The sequence below is a fragment of the Nymphaea colorata genome, chromosome 5 (genome assembly GCF_008831285.2).
Source record: "Nymphaea colorata isolate Beijing-Zhang1983 chromosome 5, ASM883128v2, whole genome shotgun sequence".
Taxonomy (NCBI): domain Eukaryota; kingdom Viridiplantae; phylum Streptophyta; class Magnoliopsida; order Nymphaeales; family Nymphaeaceae; genus Nymphaea; species Nymphaea colorata.
In genome coordinates, this window is record NC_045142.1 from 11,508,493 (window position 1) to 11,514,246 (window position 5,754).

The window sequence follows — 5,754 nt, forward strand, 5'->3', positions numbered from 1 at the left end:
TTTTGGTATTTGCATTCTCTCTCTCTTTCTCCCTCATACGCACACATGCACGCTTGGATTTCCATGCTTTCTAGTACTGGAACAAGTCTGGCCCTTCATCGAAGAGAAAGTGGAAATAACTGATATGGCACTAGTGCTAAGCCATGCAGGTACATGTCATCTGCTTAAGTACATTTGTCGGTACGCTCGTACAACGACATAGGCATGTGGGTGCGGTTGCATTTCAAAGCCTAAAAAATTATATTTTCAATCTTAATTTTTACTTTAATTTTGATTTTTCCCTTCTTTTTTCTCTCTTCCACATTCTATAGTTTCTTTTATTTTTTTAATTTTGTGAATTTTTATGGATTACTGTATATATAACGTATTATTTACACATACACTCTATGTCACCCTCATACCCACCCAGGTTTTTTGAAATCATCGTACTTGTACTTGCCTCACCGTACCCATACCCATGTGACTGCATCGAAATCCATAAAGATGTTTCAAGATGTAAAATATACTGTATATTTTACTTTTCCTGTGTACCAAATGAATCGAAACGGGAAAATCAAATGGACAATGTTGAATCCCTAAGATAGCGCTTGATAGATGGATTCCGTGTTCGTCGAGCACGTGTCAGAGAATACTATGGCCTGGGAAGTTAAAAATGCAATGTCCAGTGTGCCTCTAGACAGCATTTTCATGATGTCTTCCATTTATTTGAAGATCAATCAGAACCATTTGAACAGAAGTCCAGCATTTGGTAATGCTGGAAAAGACATACTCAACTTATGTTTTGCATCTCTCAACTTTGTACAACACTGCGTAACCTGATAATATTCAAAAATTTTAAAAATTGTTTTAAAGGCGAAATGCTCTTTAGACGCATTAAAATATACCCAAAAAATTAGTGAAGGTGTTAACAGATGACATAAAAATCCAGCTCAGTTAGAATGTTTTGACAATTCCCTTGCATGACAGAAATTTGAGAAAGGTGGGACAGTCCTTTCTTAACTAGAATCAGAAGAATCTGTTGTACACTGAATACATATTGCAATAACACTAGAGAATTCCAAACTGAGTTATATCAGTTATCAATAACAATTTCCATTATTGTTTTATGATAATATATACACCGAAAGCCCACGAACCACAAGTTTGCAACATTTTAGAGAAAAACAACCCAACGTGCTGAAACCCTTCCGTACTATGGAGACTGTTGTCCAAATAATGGCAAACCAGCACGTTTTATCATCATGCCTTGTAAGGATCAGCCAAATCATGCCTGTAATTTGGAAATTTTTATGGTTATCCCATCTATGTGACGTCTTTATTCGACTTGAAGCTTGCAGCAAACAAATGGAGTTTGGCAAAACATGAAATAGAAAACGCTTATCATGAACAAATGTTAATCAACGTCCACGTCAGGCCTTGTTGATAAAGAGGTGTCACTCACTGCCTCTCTAACGTGCGAATTTTGGGTGCGCAGGTTGGGTATGGATCAGGGTCCAGACCAGACCCAAATTTCACCCGCATGAAGAGGCCCGACGACGAGGCGTCTCTCTCTCCGTCTCTTACGCCCTGTTTGGTTGGAGGGAAAGGGAGGGAAACAACAATCAATCTTTTATTTGGTTGATTAATTAAAAAGAAGGAAAAGGAAAGGAAAACAAAAAAAATTGTTTGGTTGCAAAGGGAGGGAAAGGAAAGGGAGGGAAAGGAAAGAGAGCTCCAATTTAAAGTAAATCCAATTCCTCCAAAATTGGAGGGATTGGGAAGGAAAGGAAAAGCCTATTTCTTTTTACTATGTATACCATTTCCATCCGCCCGCAAAAGAGACATCAACCGACCTTGCATGGCTCTTTCTCTCCCTCCTCACCACTTGTCAAGACTCCAGCGGGTGTCGGGCCTGTCTCTCTCTCTCTCTCTTCCTGACAGTGCTCAAGACTTGGATGGTATTTCACAACGGTCCCTTTACCAAAATCAAGTTTTTGTCATTTTTATGTCATCCAATTAGTGCACCTGAAAATTTGTTTGATTGATATAAATTTTTATCATACTTATTACTATAGAATGAAATGTCGAGTGTTAAATGTGGTTCCTTTTTTATTGAATCAAGAAATCTAATTAAATATATTTTTATTTGAATGATAAATTTTTGAATGTTAAGGGTATTATTGTAAAGTATTAGAAATTCTATCATTTCATTTCCTTTCTATCTAAACACGTGTTATAATCACCTCTTTCCTTTCCTTTCATTTCCATTACTTTCTCATTCCCTTCTCTCCCTTTTATTTCCTTTTATTTCCTTTTCATCCATCTCTTTCCTTCCCTTTCTCTCCATCCAAACAAAGCATTATGTTTTGAGTTGGCACAAAAGAACAAGAGGTGGAAGAAGAAGCTGTGGAAGCAAAGGAACATGTGGAGGTTGACGACAGCAGAGGGACAGAGGCGACGCGACACAAGTAGCCGCCTCTCTCTTCCTGTTTTCCTTTTTTCTTTGCCTCTCGCTCTCGTCGTTCTCTGTTCTTCTCCCTCTCTATCCCGAGTTCTCTTGCAGCTCACCCTCATAGTCTCTTTCTCTCTCTCTCTCTCTCTCTCTCTCTCTCTCTCTCTCTCTCTCTCTCTCTCCTGCCAGCTATCTCTCGGCCTCTTTCATGCTCGCCCTCTATCTACCTCGAGTTCTCCCTCAACCACGCCCTCTTTCACGGACTCCCTCTAGTCTCCCACACTCTCCCGGCTCTTGTCTATTTTTTTACCATCTCTCATTCTTGCCCTTTGTCGCTCTCTCTCTCTCTCAGTTTCTCTCTGTCGCCATCTCTCTCCCCCGTGTGTGTGCCTTCCTTAGTCGAACCCTCGGTTGGCCTCTCACCTATTCCCTCACTCTCAAACCCAGTCTCTCTGCTCAGCCAAACCCTCTCCCTCTCAACCGGATGCCCTTTTCTCTTGTCAGACCTCTCTCTTGCTCTTGTTCGTTCTTACACTCTTTAGGACTGTTTGGCATTTTGAAGTTGAAAGAATACGTTCTTCCCTTCATACCAGCAAATAGAGGGTGTTGAAGGTGACAACAACATATAATCTTAGCCGTTTGGTGATTGGTCTAGAGTTTGGTGTGGCTGCTGAGGATACCTACAAGGCTACAACAATTAAGACTTTGTACAAGGGCGAGTATGGCTAAACAAGCCTAATTTTACTAAATTTCTGCCTTAAATTGTATAATTATCTTTTCAGTATGATGGGTTAATATTTGAAGCGGTTAGAGAGCATGGAAGAGATTTTATAATGTGGGGAAGACATGGGACTGTTTGTAAAAATTAGAACGAGAGATACAAAGAGGGAGAGCGAGAGAGAGAGAGCACACAAGAGATTACGTGGTTCGGTCAAACTCGACCTACGTCCACGAAGCCTTTCCTTCTCTATAATTCTGAAAAAAGGGAATACTCTCTTACAACCACTAAATCTTGAGAGAGGAAAGAATACTAAATAGAAATTTCAGGCTGGTCTGTCAAGATCCAAAAATCTTAGATCTTGATTACAAATTTGAATTTCTTTCCCTTTAGAATAGATTTTGGCATCTTCATGTGTTGGAGCATTTGTTGCTTTCATCTTTCAGCGTCAATTGCATTTCTTGTATATTTGGCTTGAAATTCAAAATTTGATTTACCTTGCAAGATTGGTAAGGACGTTGGATTGGCAACCTTATCTCTAACATGCCCCTTCGATCCAACCTCCACTTCAAGGACGTTTAACATTTCCTTGAGATAATGAAATCTTGGCCCTGGTAACGGCTTAGTGAAAATATCAGCTAATTGCTTTTCTGATTGAACATATTTAATCTCAATTGCATTGTGTGCCACCTTCTCTTTGACGAAATGATAGTCAATTTCTATATGTTTTGTTCGTGCATGAAAAATTGGATTTGCCGCCAAATATGTTGCTCCAATGTTGTCGCACCACAAAATTGGTTTTTGTTCAGTCTGAATTCTCAGATCTTTCATCAAGTTATTTAACCATATGACTTCTGAGAGAGCTCCTGCAATGGCCTTGTACTCTGCTTCTGTGCTAGATTTTACCACTGTCTGTTATTTGGTGGATTTCCAAGATATGATATTGTGACCAATTTTTGTAACATAGCCACTAGTGGATCTTCGATCATCCAGGCACCCAGCCCAATCGGCATCAAAGTAGGCAGATAAAGTAAAAGAATTAGATTTTGATATCTCAAAACCATGTTGTATGGTGCCTTTGAGATATCATAAAATTCTTTTAACATGAGTCCAGTGAGTTGAAGTCAGCTGGTGCATGAACTGACAAGCTTTATTCACTGCATAAGTAATATCTGGGCGTGTTAAGTGACATACTGAAGTGCTCCTACAATCTGACGATACTGAGTTTCATTTTCCAATTTTTCCCCATCGAATTTGGATATAGGGACATTTGGAGCAGCAAGCGTGACACAAGATTTTGCATTCTCCATATTTGCTCGCTTCAAAATATCTCTGATATATTTTCACTGCGAGAGAACAATTTTGTCTTTTTGAAGTGACACTTCAATGCCTAGGAAGAAATGTAATTTTCTAAGATCTTTTATGGAGAACGCTTGTCCAAAGCTATGTATAATCATTTGAATCTCCTGAAGATTATTGCCTATAATAATTATATCATCTACATATATAAGTAGAAAGATGATTGTATCTTGGGTTTTTCTAACAAAGAGTGAGGTGTCAACTAATGACTCCCTAAACCTATTTTGGAGAAGATATCCTTTGAGTCTTTCAAACCAGGCCCGGGGCGCTTGCTTTAAGCCATAAAGTGCTTTCTTGAGATGACACACTTGGTGAGGTTTTGCTGTATTCTCAAAAGCTGGTGGTTGAGTCATGAAAATTTCTTCCTTTAGAATCCCATGAAGAAAGACATTGTTGACATCCAATTGGTGAATACTCCAACCCTTGGTCACAACGATAGCCAGGACTGCTCGTATAGTGATGGGTTTTATCACTGGACTATATGTGTCGAATAATCAATTCCTTCCCTCTGGCTATAACCTTTGGCCACAAGTCTGGCCTTATAGTGAGCGATAGTCCCATCTGAGCATCATTTGATTTTGAAAACCCACTTACATCCAACTAGATTAACTCCCTTAGGTGGTGTGACAAGGTCCCATGTTTGGTTTTTGTAAAGTGCATCCATTTCACTTTGCATGGTCTCGATCCATCGTATGTCTTTTAAAGCCTCCTCAAGATTTTCTGGTTCTCTTTCTTCCAGAGATGTAGCAGCCATATAAGTTTTGGGTCGCCTAGTTCCATCTTGAGACCTCTTGATCATAGGACGAGTCTTGCTTGAAGTTTCAATGGTGAGAGAAGGAGGAGATTGATCAATAACATTTTCTTGAACCCCACGATTAGGACTTGCATCAACTGAATTGAACGAATGATTGTTTGGAGTTGGATCTTCTTCCCATGAATGAGGACTGGGTAATAATACATATTGAGATCGATTTGAACCAGATCTGGTTTGCTGGGAGTTGTTTTCTTTTTGCGTCTCAGCTGGAAGTATGTCAAGATGATTGGAAATCCATTTTCCAACGTCCTCTTCAGTGGTTGGAGAACCAGATCCTTGAAATAAGAAACTTGTCTCGTTGAAAACAACATGTCTGCTAATAAAGACCATGTTAATGATTAGATCTAAACATATATATCCCTTATGACATGTCTTATATCCAAGGAAGACACATGCTTTAGATTTTGGAGAGAGTTTGGACTCTCTATATGG